We start from the raw sequence: 12,786 nt of genomic DNA, 5'->3' as shown, positions 1-12,786 counted from the left end.
GAACGAGAAATCTAGAGAGAGTTATTTGCAACCAAATTGTCAATGGCTTATATCTCAAAATCAAAGACACGAAAACACAGTAATTTCTGATTTTTTTATATTTCGTTATGATTATACTATCAATTTGTAACAGTCTTTTAAAAAGGTTTTATTTTTTTTTGTTTGAACATTCTTCAGAGAATATAACCATTAAGAAGTCAATACACTCTACAGAGATGTTTTGCTGAATGCTTTCCTCATTATGTTGTTTTAATATTCGTTGAAAGAAAAAAGTAAAATCACAAAATTACCGAACTCCGAGGAAAATTCAAAACGGAAAGTTCCTAATAGTTATCAAAAGTACCAGGCTTATTATTTGATGCGCCAGACGCGCGTTTCGTCTTGATAATACTCATCAGTGACGCTCCGATCAAAATAATTAGAAAACTAAAACAAGTACAAGATTGAAGAGCATTGAGGACACAACATTCCAAGTATTTCGAATAATTAATACTTTTGCAAACACAGTAAATTTATAAAAATGACCATATAATTGATATTTATGTCAACGCCTGAAGCGAGTTTCGTCTACATAACACTCATCAGTGACGCTAAGATAATAAAGTTGGTAACCAAAACAAGTACAAAGTTGAAGAGCATTGAGGACCCAAAATTCTAAAATGTTGTGCAAAAAACGGCTAAGGTAATCCATGCCTGGGATAAGACAATCCTTAGTATTTTTAATAATTCATAATTTTGCAACAGTTAATTTACAAAAATTACCATATAATTGATATTCTTGTCAACACCGAAGTGCTGACTACTGGGCTCTTTTACAGTTGCAACATAATCTGAATCCGGTTGAAGAGATGTGAAAATCCAAACAAAGGTAGAAATCAGTTGGTGAAACAGGGAATCCATTATGTCAAAATTTAGAAAGGGATACTAAATATATTACGTGCGTCGTTAGCGCTTTCTGAATTTACCTTCATTGGAAATTATCAAACCAAAACATTTCAAATACATGTATGTATAAACAGGTTAAAACGTTTAGAACTTTATGGCCAATAGGGAGATAAAAAGAATATTTTAATTCATGTTAGACAACTTTACTAAAGGTTGTTGGAATATATGTTTTCTTAAACTAATTTCTAAATTTATCCAAGGGAATTATTAGAATAGTAGGTCAACTATTGTATATATTGTCACTACCGAAGTTCTTATAACGGAGCTAATGAGCGAATGATACCCTCGGAAAAATATACATTATCAGTCTTAAAATTCAGAAAATGAGATTGTAATCAATTGAATGTAGTGTTGTAAAACTGTCTGGTTTTGGTTGACGAGTACTATGACATTTTGAAAACCCGTTTTTAAAGACTTCCGTTTGACGGTATTCCAAATAGCCATATTTTGCATATTAATTCATGTTCATCGTCTTAAGTTCACCAGTTAACAATTTTGTTCTGGAATTAACTTTTAATCTAAACAGCTCTCGAATGACATAACAACTTAATATTAAGTCTTATCCATTTTTTCGGAAAATTGTCAGCCTTATCCACTCTACTTAAACATAAACGGCAGGGTCAAGAAGACTTTTTTATTTTATTTTTTTCAATACAAATAAAAGCCGGAAATTACAATATCCAAATTATTGTGATAATGTATTTAGAACACAGCTATAACGGTTGCCCAAATAATTCATGTTTAACATTCTGAAAGCGGCATGATTTTCTACCTGTTATGTAAGTTTGTTTTGCTCACACATTATTGTCAATATAATGGAAATCAATGCGACTGTCATACAAGTGAGCGGTTTAGGTATCTATAATACCATTTTTAATCCACCATTATCTACATAAGGAAGTTCCTGTTCATATGACAGTTGTTTTACTATTTAATTAAAATGTTTGAGCTTGTGATTTGGCCATTTGATAAAGGTCTTTTCGTTTTGAATTATCCTTGGAGTTCGGTATTTTTTGCTATTTAACTTTTTTTGAATTGTAAAAATGTGAACTTTAACAAACTTCGAATATGCATAGAGTTCAAGGATTTTGAAATGTGTCGAAACGGACAAACAATTTTAAATCTTCCTGGTTAATAATTATTTATGATTACCTACTCTGGTAATCATTTCTAAAATTGTAGTAATGTTTAATAATTTGATATAAAATATTTAAAATTAGGCTCATCAAAAAGAGTTATAATGGTATAATCTTTACACGTATAAATCAATTTTGAAATTTTAGTTGTCTTATAAAAGTAAAATACCAATATTTGATAGTAATTAACTTCATAAGCATTCTCGAAGTTAGTTGTGACTTTAAAATTAAATATCATAGATGCTATTGAAGTCTTGTAGATACATGAAGTTATAGTCTCTCATCCTCATTGTATGCAGACAGCTCCCTTGGGTAAGCATGTCTATTTTTCAGTGTTATCCGTGATCGGATTAGAATTTTGCGGTACTAACATTACAGCGGTTAACATTAAAATCACTGATTCAAATGTATGCTTGCATTTAATATGGTATGACCATCAACGTCATAATAGGAGATTCCGTACAAGAATTATCAATATTCTCACTGATTTATGTGATTGCGCAAATTGAAAAAGCAAAACGGTAAGAACAATTTAAGATACTCAGAAATTAGATTTCCCTTCAATGAAACATAAATGAATATACAATTAAATGAATGATTTGGGAAACTTCAAAAGTATCTTTTTAAAACTCAAGCTTGAAACATCATTTAATCTGAAATATGGCCGAAAGAAAACTATCTACAACTGATTGTCTAGATTTTCAAAAATTATTATCCCTGTTTCAATTTCTTTAAAAACTAATTAATTTTAAACAAACTATTCATCAAACATGTCATGTAAGCCGAATGCATGATCCGCAAAGGATTTAAGGAATATTGTTTTAGAACAATTCCTCATTAACAGAATTAACTAGACTAGAATTTCACTACTAATTTCTTTGTATCTGTCCTAGATATTCTCTGCGTATTACACTGTTATATTGACCATTTAGTTCCAAACAAAAAATACGTTTAGTTTAATTACGCACATGAATAGATATCCAAGTTTTATATCTATATAAGCGGCGAAAACTTTAAACAAATACATACATTAATTGATAAATAAATAAATCATTTGAAAATTGAAAAGATTCGAATAAATGAGAAGTTTTGAAATCTGCTTCACACAGAGGATGGAAGATACCAACAACACTTGATGACGTATAATTTAAAGACAAACTAACAAAGTCATTGCCAAAATACTGAAAAAACAATCAATAATCCATCAATGTGTAATACCACCATTGATTTTCCCCTATTAGTCTTTGTTAAATTGGCACTTTAAAAAAAAATTGTACAGTATTTACCTTTATTTCAACCAAAGAAATATTCATTGCATGAATAAAGTTTAATCCTTTCCAGTGCTACAGTGAAAATTTCACACAACATTTCATTGCATACATAAAAGAAAACATCACCGGAAGTAAACAACCCAATTTTTACACTGTTATTTACTGGTTACCTGCTTTGGTAACTATGTAACCTTAATTTTCTAAAAATTGTTACAAGACCATCAAATAAAAAAAAATGATGCTTTCAGACACCAAACATACATGTTTATGACTCAGACAGATTTAGGTTCATTGAAATGCAGGGTTTATTTTCTACAATTGTCAAATTCAAGGGAATATTTGTTTATACCTACTTTCGTATACAACCGGATGTGACGTACCATGATTTGGTGGTATTACACCTTAAACAAACGACAGAGCAACGCAAACCATACTAAAAACCAGGCTGATCTTAGCTGCTCCGCAAAGGGCATGAAAACGAATGGAAAACAATTGTCATATTCCTGAAGTGGTACGGGCATTTCCTTATGTCAAACATGGTTGGTTAAACATTTAATAGCTAGCTAAACCTCTCACTTGTATACAGTCGCACATAATTCCATTATGTTTACAGCAATGTAATGCAAAACAAACAGCTATAATACGTAAAATGTCAAAAAATTGGGTACAGCAGCCAACTTTATGTTATAATCTTAATCGCAATCAAGTATGTAAACAAGAACAAAAAATATGGCATAACTACACTCTAGAGACAAAGCACATAACCAAAATTGATTGACATTCATACAATGAAATGAGCATAGTACAATAAAACAATGGCAGGATGTATACTTGTAGAGCCATGCTAAAAGGATATTACCAAACATAAACTTAACTGTACATGTTAAACATTTACAAAGATAAATACAAAGAACATTATGACAACATAATTAAGATTATAAACAGTATTCTAATCGTATTCATTTTGTAATGATATGGAAATTTTGACAGTGCTTTTTCAATCTTTAATGTATCATTACAGGATAAAATGAAGTACCTTTTGTCGACCCTCTTTGTATACGGAGTCTTCATATTGTTTTCTATATCAGGTGAGTAAGTGAATTTGTAATAACTAAAATTCCTTTATATTCAATATATACAACATGTACAATGTATGCTTCAATTTAAGCTATTTGTAATTGAAATTATTCTGATAGACAATGAATAATACAATCTGAATCATGTTATTCCCCCATAACAATTGAGTCTTTGATATAGAATATAGTCATTACTTTTAGAAATACCATTCAAATACCTAAAATACATAAGACTTTTTTTAAATTTCTTCTTCAAAATATCGAGGTATAGCCTACTAGTTTAATTACCATGATTACTAACACAATTCTATATTAATATTCGTGTAATTGTTATAAAATACTTCAAATAACATAATTACAAATTACTAATCTTGAATTGTATCAATTTTTTAAAAATTTATCTGGGACGTCAGTTTTGTCGCGTTGATCCAGTCGTGAGACACACACTTCGTGATTCTGTTGTGCTGTTTTCGTGAGCTGTCCTAGGTTGTTTTAAGTGTTCGTTTTTATTCTGTGGTTATAATGTCGAAATGTACTATTGTATTGTTTATTTGTGTATTTCTTTGCCCTGAAAGTTCTTGCATTTAATTGTACTGTATTCCTGTCATGTAATGTTGTCATTTTAGTGTTATATTTAACATTGCCATAAAAGCTCGAGGTTTGGCTAGCTACAAAACCAGGTTCAACCCACCATTTTTTTCTTAAAATGTCCTGTACCAAGTAAGGAAAATGGCAGCTGTTATCTTAAACAGTATAGCGGGTTATTTTCGCGGGATGCAAATTTTTGCTTATTTTCGCGGATAGAACAAAATCAGCAAAATAAATTGCGCCAATTTAAATGAGCTAATGCAAAGGTATCAATAAAAGTTTTGAATCCGCAATAAAAAATAACCGCCCAACTATTTCGTATACCTTTCGGAATTTTGGGTCGCCAATGCTCTTTAACTTTGTACTGTATTGAGCTTATTAACATTCTTGATTTAAGCGACCTTTACCTTCACGGACAGACAATTAAAAACTGAGGCAAAGTTAGGATATTTTGACAATTAGCATAGCGGCCATCTTATATTTTTTTTTTAAATAATTTTTATTATCAGAACCTGCATTAAAGAAAACATCAAATTCATTAACATTTCTTTTCAGATCCGAATTTTAATTTTTTCAGTGAGATTAAATACAGGAATTATCAATCTTTTTTTCTACAGGTTTATTCCACATAAAGTTGATTGAATGTAAACCATATGCATTATTTATAGAACTCATAAATTATGATGTAGGCCTCAATTAATTATTCTTAATAATTCGCAAACATCTTTACAAAATGGTTATTATTTACAAAGGGACCGCATGACGCGAAAGTCACGTACTGCACTTCATGAGTAAACAACGTGCACGTTTGTCGTATACACATTAGTAAAAATAAACCCTCTTTCAGAAAAGACAAGTGTTCAAACTTTGATTCTCTAAATAATAAAAGTAACAAATTAATTTGACAGAGACTGTTCGTGATTTGCGCTGATTATAAGTTAATCTTTATCTCTAGTACAACAAAAAGTACATAAGAACATTCAGAACAGGCAGTTTGCTTTCGTAAAATCAAATTTTTAAATTTAAACTTCTCGAGTATCCAGTTGACCACTGACATACATAAGTTAATATATGTAACCAATACATAATATATTATTCTCTTTTCCAAAGCTCATGATTGCGATCATGAATTAAACAAATGTGAAAAGACTACAGTGGTATTCCAAGAGTCTTTATTGTGACGGTAAAATGGATTGTAAGGACGGTTCAGATGAACTCTCATTAGATATATGTAAAGGTTATAAATAAAACGAACACGTGTGGCATACGTGGGGCACTAATACCGATGTACAAAAATATCACGCAGTGAGAACACTAATGATTTTAAAATGATGAATTTAAACATTCGTCCTGTTCGAATCACTAAAACACTTTCGGTAAAACACGCGTCATCTTCACATACAGCTAGAAAACAGTTTGGGTAGATACTTAGGCAAATAGATATATCTGAATTCAATAAAATGGATCATGCCTACTGTACAACTAAGTAGTATACCAAATATGCAATCGGTTAAAAGTGAAATAGTAAAGCTGCTTTGATAGTAAAGTGTATGACATAAAAACCTTCATTACAAAAATGACATTGGAAAGAGGTAAGGATCATCATGGTAAGCAATGGAAAAGTAGACCGTACAAGACTACAACGTCTGAAAAACATCAACTCTACACGTTTTCTGTGTGCTTATTATGATTCTATTCCCTTCTGTTTGACGTCGTTCTCATAAATCAAACCGGATGTTGATCATCAACATAATTAGTTTTCAGGGTTTGAATGACTGACCTATTGACGTTCATTGTTTATCCTAATTGCGGGAATGCTTTTAAAATTTCATCTATCTAATACTGATCATTCCATTTGAACATGTGTCATAATAATATAAACGGTGCCAATTTTACTGCACCAGATGCCCAATTTGACAATTATTGTTTCTTAGGTGATGCTATTGCCAAAATATTTGAAAATCCAAAACCTAATACAAACGTTTATGAGCTGATCAACCAAAATTACTTTAATGTTTGCCAATATCGGACGACAAGGAATCAGAGCTTTGAATGAGGAAGATACATGTATATTCCTTAACTTAAAATGATTTCTAAAATTTTATTACAGTGAATTTTAATCAACACAATATCCGTATTTTTATGTCAGTACCGAAGTATATTGTAGATGTACATCGATCTCGATTCTAGTTGCTGTGTGTATGGACTTAACATCACTTAACCACTGCAAATTCATCAAATGGTTGCGGATAGCACCACCTGTTGGAATTTTGGAATGAAAATAATTAAAATGTTTTAACAAAATAAGGCACCAGTCTCAACCCTTACAGTTATTATCACTTGATTCCACAGACAGACTAAGACAGTCATCCAATGACTGTAATTGGTGTGGACAGTATTTTTTCTACCAGTAATGCTAATTTGTACTAACATAACATACGATGGTTGCCACTAGTGGAACAGGATGTGATTACCCTTCGAAGCAATTGAGATTTCTCCCGGTTTAGGTGGGGTCTGTGATGCTAAGGCTTAATTTTTGCATATTGATTGTTGTATACTGATGTAAACTGTTGTTTTCTAATTTTTTTTTTCCATGGTGTTCTCAATTTATTTTCTACTCACATTAGTAGTTTTTTCCTCTCTTTTCCGAAATATCAAAATAAACTAGGGGGTCATGTGTCCTATTTTCTTGAAAATAAAGATAAAAAACACAAATTGACTTATCTAATCCCTTAAGTCACTTAACGAAACTTAATTTTTTGATTGTTTAATCCTAAAATATAAAGTTTTTGATGGTTTTCTTGTAAATTGAGTGATAATTAGTAAAAAATGTTCAGACTGAAAAAGTAATTTTGACACCTGCCCAGAAGGGATACTCAGAAAAAGATACTTTTTTCTCGGGACTTTTGTACAATGAAAATGAAGTTTGGACCAAGATAAGCACTTACATTCAATTGACATACTGGACAGAAAATATATATCCCTTTTATGTATAACATTAACTCAAATTACCATTTTTCTCATACATTTTATTTTATATAGCTATCACATGCCCAGTAGACCACTTGAAATGTAATGATGATTTTCAGTGTTTTCATTTCCTTGACCTGTGTGATGGTGGACTAAGTTGTCGTGATAATTCTGATGAAGATCAAGACTTTTGCAAAGGTTAACCACAAATCAATATATATGTACTCAATTTCTTCTTTTATTAGATACAATGTTCATTCAGGAATTTATACAGGATTAAGAACATTAAGGTACATGTAGCAAGTGTAAAACCATTGCTTTAGTATTAAGCATTTAGTAAGGGTATTGTTTCTCTCATGTAACTCAGAGTCCTTACAACTAATTTTTTTCAAGGCATTTTGATAAAAAAAAGGGCACAAATTGACCTCTTAATTTACATGGATAGACATTACTGTTACAACAACATGTAAAGAACGATATGTAAAATGCAAGGATGGTCTTCAATGCGTGCCTATTTCTATTATTGTTTTGTGTATAAATATTATTATATGTATTAAACATTGCCAATCAAACATGTCAAAGTTACTTGATTTGGCGATATTATTTTTGCATTTTAATATGAAGTATATAGTACAGATTTTTTCATGCACATTTTACTATTATGCTATATTGTGTCTTAAAATGTATGATTAAGGTTATACACCGTACTAAATCTTCAAACAATGTACGTAGTATACTGTTTCATCATTTACCTTTGCAAGTATCATCATCTTCATCAGACCAATCACGGCAACTATAAAATCTATCACATATATACCTGTGATCCACACATTGAATACCATCTTTGCATTTTACAAATCCTTCCACACATTTGGTTGTTGTAAGAAGAAAGTGTATTTACTTCATTTTAGAGGTCAAATATTCACAATGTGTATACTTGCAGTTCGTAATAGGGTTAGTATGACCATTTCGACGTTTATTTAATCTAGCCAAAATATTCCATATAAGGACTTTATAAATCCAGAAGATACAGGAGGGAAGCAATATCATAATTTTTTGTAATGCAATAGTCTTACACTTTTTACCTTTATATATTTCGATTTGAGTAAATTTTTAAATCAAGCAAAAATACAGATAAAAATGATCATTTCAATTGTTTTAAATGAAATGAGGAAAATAGTTATCCTACTGGATAATTCTCGTATCAATCTAAACTACATCTTAACTATTAACTATAACTTGTACCGGGCATTGATCGGTCTAAATCTATTCAAAGTAATCTTTTTACTTTTCAGCGGTTTGCATCCAATTAATTTCAAGTCAAAAGGTTGCATGTGCGCAAAATTAAATTTACTTAACCATTCTTATTTCTTCAACAATAATTGAATAATCATGATTATCATTGCTAACTTTATTTAACGTTCATATCAAGTATTTTCTTTAAAAAAAATCACATGGATAGAGCTATTTACTCTCAATCGTGCTTTGTAAACGTACACAGATTTAAGGTATTAATTTCTGGTCCTGGTTTTACCATTGTCAAATGAACATCCAGTATTAGAAAAATGTTCTTTTGAAAACATTTTCGACAAGATCATTTTGCATAAATATAGAATCTAAGGCAGATATTTGTACACTGATGTTGCACACTTTGAATGATGCACTGTTAATTTAACATTTTACGTTAGAACATCAAATGTATTTAAGAATTGAATGCTTCTTTTTGAAACTTCATTGGGGTGTAAAAGCGTTGACCGAAGTACATTTTGTACATGTATGACTCGCGCATGCGCTTCATTCTAAAAAGGTGCGCACGGTCAACGCTTTTACAACCCTATGAGGTTACAAAAAGAAGCATTCAATACTAATACATGTAATAATTACATGTTTTTGCTATGATCATGAAAACATGAATTTTATAATTGTTTTATTCAATTCACCTGTGCACTTTATTGCGGGACCACGTGTTATCATGGATGAAAAGTTTTATTGAGTAATGCAATTGCTTAAGGAATAACACGTGATGTGCAGTTAGCCAATCATAATACAGTATTATAATGAAACATACATCTAATGTAATTATATCAAATTAAAGTTTAATATCGTTTCTTAATAGCAATCATTAGTTATATAATGGCCAACTGATAACAATAATTGCCTTTACCACTAAGTCTTGAGGGATTGAAATCGTGATGTCCATCTTGCTGAAATATTTTTTGGAAGCCCTTCCTTTGTGAAATCAAGCTTACAATACATTGCACATTCTAGACATCGTTATTTATTTATTAATTTATAATTGTCTACAATGTAAATTACTAGAAAAACTTCCTTGTCTAGAATAGTCATCATTAATTCTGCATAATTATTCGAACGTTGTATGATGTGCAACACGTGTTTAACAATGATGTAATGTGTGACTAAAGTACAACATGTACCTACACCTTTTTTTTTAAAGTGAAATATACATGTTCAAGTATATATTTTCTAATGTTACATTTCGTATATTATAGACAAACTGAATATTAACATTTTTTAAAGTTAATCAGAAAAAAGTTTGTATGATTAAAATTAAATGGTGAGATTTAAACAGTTCATTAAATTTGTTGTAAAAAATAGTTAGTTTTGAAAACAATTATGATAATCGCTATCGATGATAAACAACCTTTAGAAACACACATGGATGAACTGCGATTGATATTTCACTAAAACAGTGAAGAAAATATTGTGAAAAATATGTATTATACATATGAGGATTACTAAAGAGTTGCTGAGATTTGCCATCCACACGGTTAATCAATAAAATTAAGAAAACCTCTGGAATAGATGATAATCCAGGTTCGAGGTATCATGCGAGTTCAAAATTAGTAATTTCCCTCTCAGGACAATATCTTTTAAAAAAGGTGTATGTGTCTCCATTGTCAAGTTTAAGCGTAATATGAGGATTAACGGTTTATAAAACTCCATGTATGAAAGGTCAAGGACATCGTGTGATTATTTTGAAAATAAAATGTATTTCAAATATTAGCTATAAAACTAGGTGTTATAAGGTTATTATTTATTTCGACCACTAACTAAAATCATTTTTTTTCATCTTAATATAACATCGTAATCACGGTACATTCATAAAGTACTAAGAATATAACCCACTGTAGTTCACAGTGGTATATCAAAGGCACGGCATTATGTGTTGTGCTCTATAACGTTCACAGTGATATATCAAAGTCACGGGATTAGGCGTTGTGCTCTATAACGTATCAAAGACACGGCATTAGGTGTAGTCTTTTTTGTTTCTTATCAATTTGTTTTTAATTATGTTATTCAGGTTTGTTTGGTTTTTTTTTCTGTTTCCTTTAATAACTTCTTTCTGGTTAGAATTTTGTATGATGTTGCAGTGTTAAAGAAAGCTGAGTAAACATATTTTGAAATAAATAATATTCTTTTTTCAAACTTTGTTTTTTCATAAGTACATGTTTAAATAGGATGTTGTCTCTTTCAGTATAGAATAATACAGTCATTATAAAACTATGTATGTGTCATCAGATTATAAAGTTCTTATTACATTTATAACACTTGCCATCAAAGATGTTTTTTTCTAATCTTAGCATGAATAATAAATGTAATATTTAGAATCATTTTCTAAAGCAGTTTGCTCATGGCAACATCTTTAGCTAGGGAATGTTCGTTCAAGACTTGCACGTCTTCTATGGCTAACAGTACGTTGTGTCAATGTAGCTGTTTGGCTGTAATTGATGATTGGGAACATGATGATGTTGGTGATATTGTAGCGAACATGTAGATGGTTGAAGTTGAATGGGAAGAACTGATAAGGGTCTTCTACGGTAGCAGTGTCTCGTATTCCCTCACACTTACTTTGGTATCTGGCTTCAATTTTGGCACTGTAACCATTTTTCTTTAGAAGGGGGTGGTACATCTGGTGATAAATCACCAGTTGATTTGGCTGTCGGAGATGGCGAAAACTCTGTGGAAGCATCTGTTGGCAAAGCATCTTTGTATAACTTCAGTGCCTCATTTCCAGCCACTCACTAGTTTCTGCTTCATCTGTTTCTGCTGATGAGACAACCCAAATTGTGTTGTAGATGTCTTCAATTTTGATTCTGCCTTCAGCTAGGACCTTTGATCTTGGAACTACAAGTAGTTCAGTCGGTTCTTGGCTACCCCATTTAACTAAGTAAAAGCTATATGCCTTGGTGATAGTTCTTGCAGTAATTTTTTTAATAGTACTTAATTATGATATAAAAATAAAATGCATTGATTTATATGAGAGTGACAGCTTGGCAATGTTGTCTTTTAGTTTTGCTGGGTAAATTTGATTGAGTTAAAATGTATACTTGTGTGAAGATTAATTGGTCCATTTAATGTTTGAGACAATTGGCTTCTTTATGTGTTCATGATCCATGAAACAACACGAATTTACTAACTGGTTTTAACACCATCGTTTAGAAAATTCGACATTATATTTGTACGTGTACGGAAAATTTGTCATGTTTTTTTGTTTTTTTTTCAACTTCAGATACTTTATTTCATTATAATAGTTGTTAACAAAGCCCCTTAATGTTACAAAAATGGCACTTAGGTTCTTCCTTGTATTTTTAATTACCAATAAAACCAGGGGATTTAATTGGCAAAACTTTTTATAATTCTATATAGTATTACGTGTTAGCTACAAATTACAGAGTATTAGCTGTGTACAGCATGTATACATTACTTTACTTTACAATGAAAAAGAAAAACGGAACTCTGACCGCTTTTTGTCTAGCTTTTAGTTTCGGATAAAGCGAA

The sequence above is a fragment of the Mytilus edulis genome, chromosome 12 (genome assembly GCF_963676685.1).
Source record: "Mytilus edulis chromosome 12, xbMytEdul2.2, whole genome shotgun sequence".
Taxonomy (NCBI): Eukaryota; Metazoa; Mollusca; class Bivalvia; order Mytilida; family Mytilidae; genus Mytilus; species Mytilus edulis.
Note: the sequence above shows the minus strand (reverse complement) of the source record.